At 41.6% G+C, this 12,331-nt stretch overlaps 1 long non-coding RNA gene and 1 pseudogene across 1 annotated transcript; both read right to left on the bottom strand.

Moving 5' to 3' along the window:
• Positions 1-587: 587 nt before the first annotated feature.
• LOC125548516 (uncharacterized) lies at positions 588-1,582 on the bottom strand. The gene is made up of 2 exons (XR_007301117.2): positions 1,468-1,582; positions 588-874 (listed from the first exon to the last, which is right to left on the bottom strand). It is a non-coding gene; the product is annotated as an uncharacterized LOC125548516 (long non-coding RNA).
• Positions 1,583-2,917: 1,335 nt separating this feature from the next.
• On the bottom strand, positions 2,918-12,246 carry LOC147989818 (uncharacterized; annotated as a pseudogene).
• Positions 12,247-12,331: the final 85 nt, after the last annotated feature.

Genomic DNA, 12,331 nt, shown 5'->3' with positions numbered 1-12,331 from the left:
TAGCTCATCCTCAATCCAATGGTCAAGCCGAGAGAGCCAATCAGAAGATTCTGAAGGGGCTAAAACCCCGGCTTATGGTTCCTTTACAACGAACGCCGGGTTGTTGGGTAGAGGAGTTACCACTACAAGAAATATGTCAACTTGTGACCACCACTATTGGTCACTGAATGGTCACAAATTTCCATTTATGACCTTTTTGTGACCAAAAACATAAGGTCAAAAGCTGGCCGTCATAAACTGACTATAGCGACCTTTCTTCTAGAATGGTCGTAGACGTTTATGACCAAAATACGTCTACTGTGGCATTTTGGTCACTAGCAACCTCCCCAGGCCACGTAGGCATCCAGCGTGGCAATCTGACGTGGCACAAGATTCAGCCTGGTCCAATTCGATTTTCTACATGGGCCTAGCCCAACAATTCAGCCTATTTGTGTTTTTTCTGTCAATTTTTGGTTCGGTTCATGGGCCAAGCCCAATATTGCAGCCTTTTTATTGTTGGGCCGTGGCCTTCTTACCATCAATTGATTTTTTATTTTTCAATCATTTTATTTTAGAGCTAGTCCCACTAGTCACATGGGCCCCACATGTCAAAAATTTCAAAATATCTCAAATTATATTCATAAGTGGGGCATAAATTGGTCCCGCTGGTCATGTTTCCATTTCACATCTTTTTAACATACATAATCACTATTTCAAATAGGACGGGACAAATATAATTCATCAAATAACACTACATTAGTCTTTTACAATCTGATACAATATTACAATTTACAGTCTACTATAGAACCAAAAAAAACTCTTTGCTAAGTAGGGCTTCACTGATTCGCACTTGGCTTCATGGCTTCACACTCCAAAAAAATTAGGCCCAAAGCTCCTGTAAAAGAGCGAACAACTTCAATATTAGTGTACTTAGCTGAGGCCAGAACCAAACAACTTCGATATTACAATAGAAAGAAGTCTCAGGTTTATCAAGCATAACAAAATAGCAGTGTGACTGAAACAAAAGAGGTCTCAGGTTTAGACTGAAAAGGAAGAGCTAGATATGCATGATGTCCCAGGTTTAAACAAAAGATCAAGAGCACAATTTCAACAAGAGATATATAGTCAGTCCAATTGAACAAAGGCTGGACAGTAGCATTATGAGTATTTAAGTGGAGATGTAGCAGACAATCAAATGAATATATTGTGCAGACCATGAATAAAATTAGGCAATCATCGATGGAGAGCGTCTAATGCTCCTAATTAAACAAACAGATATGTTTAGCCAACCAAGAAGGAAACACTAACCAAACAGTGGCAATTTGAGGTGGTGAGCTAGATGAGGTACAAACTGAGATGACATTCAATCATCCGGTAGCAAAACAAGCTTACTAGCTAGCTAGTACACTAGAATGTGACCATCCAACATGCACACACGCATCATGCAGGAACATATATGAACATTTTCTGTAAGGGGGACATCAAGACCTTGCTTTGGAAGGACTAAAGAGCACTTGAACGAGTTCTGGTCATCAGGTGCTTCTTCACTATCAGGTTCATTTGTTGCTGCCGCTCATCCTCCTACTCCATCTACATGGACAAGAGCAAGTTAGTTGTTTGCATGGCATTCACTTAATAAAACTGCATGTATATTCATCTACATTACTTCTTCAGTATAGTACAGTACAAATGATGGATGGGTTTGAGTTCAAATGTTTGCTTGCACATGTACTACTCATATACTTAGGCACATGGAAAATCAACTACAAGCAGGAACACGATGAGCCAGAACAAGCTAGTAAGACACTAGCAGTAGAGCAACCATAATATGAAGCAAACAGAGGAAGCACAAGGTAATTCTACTAATTTCATTGAAACAATAGTGACAATTTTAGGCAGTGTGCTAGATGAGGTACAAACTGAGATGCCATTCAGTGAGATATAGTAAGAGTGATTGTGGCAGCAGTAGATATAGTAAGAATGCAAAAGTACATTCAGTGAGAATTGTATTCTTCTAAGCTACCAACAGAGAAGCAGAAAACAGACGAACAGCCTGGCACTAACATATATAGCGCTGAGGCACTGGCTGCAGTACAAAAAGCACTCCAAATTCATATCTACTAGACCAATTCAGAACTATACAAGAGCCAGGTACAGAAGCAAGCACGGTACAGAAGCAAGCAAACAGTTTCATCAGTGCATAGCTGTAGCAGATCACCAGGTATGGTGATCATAATTTACTGTTGTTTTTGCCTAGACATCACCTCCAAGTTAGAGAACCAGCCATGAACTTTGGTCATTTAACACATGTGGTAAACTATAAAATGATGAAAGCACTACTGATGACAAATGTACTAGTAATATTCTTGTCATGCAAGCAGTCACAAACACCCCATATATATATTCCAGTCTGCGAGTTCAAAGACCTATATATGATTGCAGAACACTAGCATCTGTGTTGATTCAAACTTCATGTTGGCTGAGTTTGTTACTGATTCATCTACTGAATTTCACACTATACAAGAGCAACAAAATCTCAGGGGCCTGAATTTTCTGCTAATCTAATTAAACAGGTACTGCCCACTTGGAGTAGTTTAGCTTACAGGCCACATCAAACCACTGAATCTTGGTGCAAGTAGTGCTAGACTATTAGTGTAGTAGATGCCACTCTTTGTTTACAGAAAAGAGCACAAAGCACCCAGGCTCTGAACTTGAAGCGATGAAACAACTACTATCTGGTTAATTACATGGGCAGACACACGGATACAACCGCCAGGATGAAGCAACACAAAATGGAACTAAGCTAGCACATGATGATGACACTACCAATCTAAGCTATTCAGTACTCAGACAACATAATTCCCACAAGCATACAGCTGCAGCATCACTAGAGCAACGAAAAGACGACTACATGAACAAAACGCACAGGAGACGGGGGCTAGGAGGAGCGGAGCGTCACCGTGGGGGTGCTGCTGGAGTCGATCGAGCCCAACAGCGAACAGAGATGGCGGGAGGACACGTTGACAGAGACGGAGCTCTGTCCGCGAAGCAGACGAAGCAGGGGAGGCCATGGCGAGGAGGCAAACGGCGGCAACTCTTGGACTTGGGCGAGGCTTCGGCTCGGCGGCGCAGGAACGGCGAGGAGGGACTTGGCATCGGGGCGGCATGCTGCAAGGTCGGGGACGCGAGCGTCCATGGCGGCAGAGTGCACTATTTGAGACAAAGAGAGAAATTGAGATGTGTGAGAGAGAAAAAGGAGGAAGAAAGAGAGCACGGGAAGAAGGGTGGCACTCATCTGCTGGCTCCGGCAAGCTGTGGCTGGTGGTCGCCGGCGGCGGCGTGCAAAATCACAGGAGGAGCTCCTCTCATGGGGCTCGGGTGCGGGGAATCGTGGGAGGAGGCTGCGAGGACGGGCACACTCGGGCGCTCGCTCGATCTCCTCGGGCGAAGAGGTGGCTGGGAGATGCTGGGAGGGGAGGGAGGACGGCGAGGTCAGGGGTGGGTGGGAGAGGACTGGATCGGGAGGGGGCGGCTACGGGGAGGAGGTGGCGGCGGCGGGGGGGAGATTGGGAGCAGGGGATGGATGGATCTGATCTAGGGTTTGGGCTGCGGGGGGTTATCTCTTTTTCTTTTTTTCTGTAGATAGATGGATGGATGGATGGATGTGGGACGGATATATGGATGGATGGATGGATGGGCGCCATGTCATCGATCCGTGGGAAGAGTTTTGATTGGTTCGAAAAAACAGTGATTTAAAATAGTTTCTAAGTACTAAAAATTGAGGGATTTTGTGAAGTAACTATCAAAACTATTTTGCAAAAGGGCATCACACAAATTTTCACTCAAGTTAGACCACATTTTATGGATGAGCACCAATTTGTATGTATTTCTGATCTTTCTATCTATTGTTAATCATTTTTTGAGTGCCCAAAATGAGTTTTTTTGTGAAGAACCTATCATATATTTGTTGTGAAATTGGACCAAATAATTTTTTATAAAGTATTAGGCCATATTTAATGTAAAATTGACCAAATGGTTGGGTGTCAAGAGTTTTAATGCACCTCTCCTGAAAAAGATAAATTTCTGCCAATTCCGCTGGAAGCGGGTCAAATTTGAACTGCAGCTGCCTCATAGTTTGTGCTTTATTTTTTCCAAAAATCCTTTCTAGGTACATAAGTATCTATTTAATCAGAGAAACATCAAAAATTTTCCAAGATTCAATCACTAGCTAGGAACGGTCAAGCCCACCGTTTTGACCGCTTTTTGAAACGGGCATAAAAAATTCAAAAAAAATCAAAAAATTGGAAAACCTTCGCATTGTGTCAATATATGTGACCAAGTTTCCAAAAAAAATAATAAACTTGTAATATGGCAATTATTTTAAAAAAGTGTTCACAGAAATGTGCTATCATGCATGAAGATTCATGGCTTTCAAGCCAAATGATCAATCTTATGGCCACATTCATGGCATAGTTTGTTCAAATGATCTCATATTATGCACAAGGGTGCATCTTGGAATTCCAAACAATGTTTCCTAAGGAAGTTTTCATTTTCTTTGCACGGAAAATTCATTTTCCATTTTTCGAGTGCCCAAAAGGAGGTTTTTTGTGAAGGACCTACCAAATAATTGTTGCAAAAATGGACCAAATCAATTTTATAAAATACTAGGACATATATAATGCACAATTAACCAAATGGTTGGGTGAAAAAAGTTTTGATCCACCTCTGATGAAAAAGACAAATTGCCGTCGATTTAGTTGGAAACGGGTCAAATTTGAACTGTAGCTGCCTCATAGTTTGCTCTTTATTTTTTCCAATAATCATTTCTAGGTACATAAGTATCTATTTAATCAGAGAAACACCAAAAAAATTTCAAGATTCAACCACTATCTAGGAACGGTCAAGCCCGCCGTTTTGACCGCATTTTGAAACGGGCATAAAAAATTCAAAAAAAATCAAAAAATGGAAAACCTTCGCATTGTGTCAATATATGTGACCAAGTTTCCAGAAAAAATAATAAACTTGTAATATGGCAATTATTTTAAAAAAAGTGTTCACAGAAATGAGCTATCATGCATGAAGATTCATGGCTTTCAAGCCAAATGATCAATCTTATGGCCACATTCATGGCATAGTTTGTTCAAATGATCTCATATTGTGCACAAGGGTGCATCTTGGAATTACAAACAATGTTTCCAAAGGGAGTTTTCATTTTCTTTGCACGGAAAATTCATTTTCCATTTTTCAAGTGCCCGAAATGAGGTTTTTTTGTGAAGGACCTACCATATATTTGTTGCAAAATTGTACCAAATCATTTTTATAAAATACTAGGACATATTTAATGCACAATTGAAAAAATGGTTGGGTGTCAAAAGTTTTGATCCACCTCTGGTGAAAAATACAAATTCCCGCCGATTTAGTTGGAAGCGGGTCAAATTTGAACTGCAGCTGCCTCATAGTTTGCTATTTATTTTTTTCCAAAAATCATTTCTATGTACATAAGTATCTATTTAATCCGAGAAACACCAAAAAAATTCCAATATTCAACCACTAGCTAGGAACGGTCAAGCCCGCTGTTTTGACCGCATTTTGAAACGGGCATAAAAAATTCAAAAAAAAATCAAAAAATTGGAAAACCTTCGCATTGTGTCATTATATGTGAACAAGTTTCCAGGAAAAATAATAAAATTGTAATATAGTAATTATTTTAAAAAAGTGTTCTCAGAAATGAGCTATCAAGTGTGAAGATTCGTGGCTTTCAAGCCAAATGATCAATCTTATGGCCACATTCATGGCATAGTTTGTTCAAATGATCTCATATTGTGCACAAGGGTGCATATTGGAATGGCAAACAATGTTGCCTAAGGAAGTTTTCATTTTCGCTGGACAAAAAAACCATTTTCCATTTTTCGAGTGCCCGAAAGGAGGTTTTTTTGTGAAGGAACTACCAAATAATTGTTGCAAAATTGGACCAAATCATTTTTATAAAATACTAGGCCATATTTAATGCACAATTGAAAAAATGGTTGGGTGTAAAAAAATTTGATCCACCTCTCGTGAAAAAGATAAATTTTCGCCGATTCAGTTGGAAGCGGGTCAAATTTGAACTGCAGCTGCCTCATAGTTTGCTATTTATTTTTTCCAAAAATCATTTCTAGTTACATAAGGACCTATTTAATCATAAATACATGGTTTGGTGGCGATACGTCGAGGTTTGGGCGGTGGCCGAGGGCCCCGACTCTAGAGCGCGTAAACTCGCATGCCCGTCGCATGGTCACCGCGTGACCGTAATGTTGCCATGTGTTCTGGGCGGCCTAGGCATGTCTAGTGGGTTGGGCACTCCCCATGTTGGTGCTAGGAAGAAAATTACAACATAAGATTCTCATGAGGAGACCGATCGATGCTCAAACATGAATTAGCAGCCAAGTGTTTGATTAGCGGTACGGGAAATGCACATGGCCAATGGGCGTGAGTTTTGGCTGAGGATGATCATCTACTAAGGAGAATGTCTTCACAAATTTTTAGCTCAAAAGGAGGATCCTAGGTGGTACTTGCTTTGCAAAGTACCACGCTGGACAAAAATATGAATGTTAAAGCTGGGCTCAAAATAATGAATGGAGTGAGCTGAAATTTTGTGGAGGATGGTTATTTGGGCATAGGAAAGCATTGTAGAAAATTGATACCAGTTGGACATGCCAAAGTAGTACTTCCTTCACAATGCTCTTCTATGGACAAAAACTTGGGAAAACTAGTGAGAGAGATTGGATGAATGAAATGAGCTCAAAATTGGTGTAGGTAAGTTACTTAGGTATGGTCATGCGCTGGTAAATTTTCAGATCATTTGGGTAAGCCTAGCTAGTACTTACTTCACAAAGCTTCTCTCGAGGTAGAAACTTTGGAAATTTCCCGAGAAAGATTTACTAGGAAATTTGAGCTGAATATTATCATGTGGCAATGATTTGGGTATGGAAGAGTGCCCGAAAAGTTTGAGGGTAATAGGAGGGGTCTATATAACACTTGCTTTGCAACGTGCCAATTTGGCCATAAAATATAAATTGAACCTGGGCTCACATAGATGATTTGACTGAGCTGCAATTTGGAGGAGGGTGATAATTTGGGCATATGAAGGAACTGTATAAATTTCATGTCATTTAGAGATATAAAAAAGGTACTTCCTTCACAATGCTTCTAGGTGGACAAAAACTTTGGAAATTTGCCGAGGAAGATTTGCTAGGCAAATGGAGCTGAATTTTGTCATGCGGTAATGATTTGGATAGGAAAGAGTGCCCAACAATTCCGAGGGCAATCAAGAATATATAAATAGCACTTCCTTCATAAAGTGTTGTTGTGAACAGAATAGGAAAATGAATATTGTTGAATAAGTTTTGAACTAGGCAAGGAAGGATTTTTACATATTTGATGAAGATATGCCCCAAAGAATTTATGAGATTTTTGGGGAATTTTGGGAATGATAGAAATATATGTTGCTTCACAACCTAGGGCAAAAACTGCCACATGGACATGACACATAGGCAAAACTGATGAGATGGCGCCTAGTCATCACAACCCACCACAATCTACAAGGCTATGACCATCTATATTGGTCATTAACAACTAGAAATAAGGCAGCGGACTAGCACTGTTTGCTTTGTGACCATTTTGTGTAAGGAAATTACGACCTTTCTGACCAAAATGGTCGCAATGGTTTAGGGTTTGGAGCCCCCTGAACAGCTTTTGACCAATTGGTCTAAAATGGTCATAAATTTATGACCAATTCTTCGAGGGTCACTGACAGAAGGTCATAAGTTGACATATTTCTTGTAGTGTACCCTCAGTGTTATGGAGCATCAATACTACGCCCAACAGGTCTACGGGTTACACACCCTTCTTCATGGTTTATGGAGCATAAGCAGTATTGCCTAGTGACATCCGTCATGACTCGCCCCGTGTGGCGGCTTATGTTGAAGCTAACAATGAAAAAGCCAGACAAGATGCGCTTGACTTATTAGATGAAGAAAGAGACTTAGCGGCAGCGCGGTCAGCAATTTATCAACAAGACCTGCGTCGTTATCACAGCCGTCGGGTTAAGTCCAGGACTTTTCAGGAAGGCGACTTGGTGCTCCGGCTCATCCAGGATCTGTCAGATGCGCACAAGCTATCCCCACCTTGGGAAGGACCTTTTGTGGTCAGTAAGAATTTAAACAATGAGTCATATTACCTCATTGACGTTCGAGAGCACAAAGACTCACGTAAGTCGGAGGAAGAGACCCGCCGGCCGTGGAACATTGCTCAACTTCGGCCATACTACACCTGAGCCACCGGCTCTCATCTTGTACATACATTCACGTTGCATATACTATGATAAGCAATAAAGTAAGACCATCGGTCTCTTTTCCTTTCAAAGGCTATACATCTTTATTATTTTTTATTCATAAAATGACTATCAAGGAGCTGATCATATTTGAATCAAGTTTAACCTTTTTGGTCCAGCTCATGATCGTATCCGAATCTAGCTGCAAATCTCATGGTCACTTGGGGGCTTCCTGTTCAAATATAGGTCGTATTCGAACCAAAGAGAACATAGCTGTCGTAACCCTCTTGATCGGCTCAAGGCCAAACTCACTTGGGGGCTTCTTGATCGTATTCGAATCATAGCTTAACCCCTTTTGAGTCCGACTTGGATCATATTCGAATCAGGGTCGTTAAAAACCTCTCCAGGTCATTTGGGGGCTTCCTATTTAAACATAGGTCGTATTCGAACCAAAGAGAACATAGCTGTCGGTACCCTCTTAATCGGCGCAACGCCAAAACCACTGGGGGCTATATGGTCGTATTCGAACCTTAGCTTAACCCCTTTGGTCTAGTTTACTGATCGTATTCGAATCAGAAACCCCCAACCTTTTGAATACAGAGTTAAAATTATATGTTGCTTGCCTTTGAGTTTTTGTTGTTTCGACATTACAAATAAGATATCCTGGTTTTCTTGCCGGCTCAATTATTGGACAACACAGCCGCCTGGGTTATTCAAGCCGGTGGTTCAAGGATCCAAAGGTACGAGCTACTAAGATATGATGATCATTGAGTATTTATGGACTATCACTTTTCATACATATTGAATTATCAATTCATCACCCGGGTTATTTAAACCGGCGATCTAAGGATCAACAAGGATAAGGTATGGTTCTTACTTATACGCGCTTACCTGCTGCGTTAACTCAAGAGTTAGTATTCAACCTTATCCTTTATTTATATTTGTCTATGTTTTTCTTATTGAGGTAAATTTATGGGTTTTACATTAGGTGTTTAAGCCTAGTTGGTTCTAAACCGCCTTGCCAGTTTTTTCCTTGTATTCACAGGAATAGAATTCAACCATTGCAGAGACAAACATTAAATAATGCATACATCGACATCTGAAACACAGATTCACATAAGAAGTATTTCATGCACGATGGCATAAGCAAACATGCAGTGTTTTAACTAAAGTTATTACAAGGCTTTATAAGCGTAGGAAGATGATCATCGTCCCTCCCTCGCCGGTTCGCCACCTTCTGTTTGCTGGAAGTTGGATTTTGACCAATCAAAGCCGTTCATGGCAACAAATTCGGCTTCGTCGTCAATCAGGCCGACCGGGTCAATTTCCGGGGCAAAGGTATCTTCTTTCTCAGGTGGGATCAGATCTGCTACTTTGTATGAAGGAGTGGCCATCTTCTTATTTTCACTATCAAAATCCGGCTGGTACTTGTCAACATTGGTGTCATCTCCAAGACTAGTCGCCTGGGGCCGGACTTCGTGGACACAGGCTATGAAGTCATCCTGACTAAAAGGAGACCCGTCCTCCTTCACGGTAGGATAGCCCCTTGCTACGTCCGCCGGGTCTAGGTCTGGCACCCAAGCCTTGGAGCGGCTTAGGGCAGTCAAAGCTCCGGCTCACGCACATGAGCGTTTTACTTCTTGGAACCGGGCAGGAAGGATGGACAACTTCTTCAGGACATCACTAAGCCGGTTGGGTCCTTGATTTGCAGGAGAGATAGCGGCCAGAGCCCGTTGTGCACCAATATACAATTGTTCAACCAAGGTGTATACTGCCTTCAGTTTAATCAACGGGTCTTGGCTCAGATTTTTACTTCGCGGACCTGTATATATTTTTAACAGAGTCAGTTGGCGGATCATATTCTGGTTTGGCAAAAATTACATTAAAGATCAACTCAAGCAGCTTACCAAAGATAGCAACAACCATCTGAGACACCCGACCCTTCAAATTTTTCAGCTCTGTTGAAATTTCTTTCAGAGCTGTTTTGGCTGTCTCAGCTCGACAGGTCAGGAGTGTTTTCTCATTTTCCCAAGTTTTCTCTTTGGCAGCAAAGCTGTTCTTCAAATTTTCCGTTTCAGAAAGGCTTATTTGCAGTTTGGAGGTGGAAGATTTGATTTCTGACTCCTAACTCGCTAGCCGGGTCTTTGCGTCAGTCAGTTGAGAGTTTATTTAGACAATGCATTCTGTGAAACATTCAGTTAAGTCAAGACTTGGTTCTAAATTCCAGTATCCAAATTCAAGATTCAAGTCCCAAGTACTTTACGAATAAACCACTTGGCAGTTGGGGGCTAATGTATGCCAAATCAAAATTTTACGATTCTACCAATATATTTGAAGTCCCAAGTCCTTTACAAAGTAACATCACTTGGCACTTGGGGGCTAATGTACGCAGTTCAGCAAGTTTATCAAGGTTAAGCCGGAGTGTTAAGTACTTTAAAGACAGTTTTAAATTCTAAAGTACTGATTCATTAATGATCAAAATAAACCGGTCCTTGGGGACTATGGGTGAAGTTTTGTTCTATCAATACCAGGCAAAGATTCAGAGGTAAAAGTTTCGGCTTATATTCTAAGTCTACAGGTTATTTCGTTTCTCTCATAATATGAAGACTTGGGGGCTGAAGGAATATTGGTAAACCGGAAAAAACGTACCTCATACTTCAACTGAAGCTGCTTGACCATCTCGATCTCAGACTCACGACTAGAGTGTACATGACTGAGATAAAGCCGGATAAGATATCACTGGCATTGAGACGGTCATAGTTGGCAACATCAAAGCGAACCTTCTGCCTCTCCAATGCTTCTTGCTTTGCTGTGCACCGAGCCAACACCGTTGGGTTCCCCGGCTCAACAAAGCGGCTCCCTGTAATTTGAACATCTTGAGCATGTGGAGATGGCGGGACGGTTGAGCTTGACGGTCCAGCTGTAGAAGGATTTATAGTGGCTTCGTCAAGGGATGGCTCCGGAGGATTTGCTTCATTGGCCATAGGCGAATCTTCTGGGCGTCAGTTAAAGGAGAGGGCGGCCTAGCTGGGTCAGATGCTAGCACTGGCGGGTCTTCCGTCGGTTTTGCTGCCTCGCCTTCTTGGATTTAGCCTGGCCGCTAAGGAAAAAATATTGCAGGATCATCAGCGTCAAGATACAATTGAGCAGCCCGAAAGAAAAGAGGATTTCTGATTACCCAGGTGTAGTCTTGAAAGTCGGGAATTGTGTTTGTGATGAGTCTCCGGAGGAACGAGACACCTCTTGAAAGAATAAAAGAAAAGAGTTAAGAGAAATATGAGGAGCAGGATTCATTAAAGCGAGTTAAAGATAGCAATAAGTAAACCTCGTTCGGACGTTTCTGAGGGGTCTGTTGAAGGATGACAGCCGGTTCGTTTTCAGTCCCAGCTTCACGGCGGTTTTCATGTTGCTGTTTTTTCAAATGAAAGTTGGGATCCAAGTGAGCTAAGGGGTTAGAAAACCTTACTTTACGGATCACTCATCGAACTTTGTGTCTTGATAAGGGCTCTGAGTCGGAGGAAATGATAGTTACCTCTGCTTCCCCGGCCTGACTGGCCCCGGTGTCATCCTGGTAAGGATTAGTGTCAATAAGATTGTTAAAAAATTAGCCAAGGGAATCAAGGGCTACCTCCGAGTCAGATGTGTCGTCAAGTTTCATTAAGGCTTCAGCAGTGGTTTTCTTTTTCTTCTTCGATTTCTGGGCCATCTTTTTGGTGGTCATGGCAGCGGCTTTCGCCTTCTTAGCAGCTTCATGGTCATATTTCGCTTTCTAGAAGTCAGAATTGGCCTGCAAAGACAAGAATAAAGATCAGTGTAAAAGTAATATAGCTGGACAAAGCACAAAGGAAAGGAAATCAGAATATACTTACTTCTGGTATCGGGTTAAGCTTGCAGAAGGGATTTAACCCAACAATGCTGCAGTCTTCATATTTCCCATTCACCAAAAGGTTCGACATTAAAACAATGTCGTCTTCGGTGAGTTCAACTAGGCTGTGACGAAGAGAGTCGTCCGGGCCTCCACCGTATTCATACATCAGTTTT

Source organism: Triticum urartu, chromosome 1A (assembly GCF_056163025.1).
Source record: "Triticum urartu cultivar PI428250 chromosome 1A, HENAU_Tu73, whole genome shotgun sequence".
Classification (NCBI taxonomy): Eukaryota; Viridiplantae; Streptophyta; class Magnoliopsida; order Poales; family Poaceae; genus Triticum; species Triticum urartu.
The sequence above is the reverse complement of the archived record's forward strand: the minus strand, read 5'-3'. Positions and strand labels throughout refer to the sequence as shown.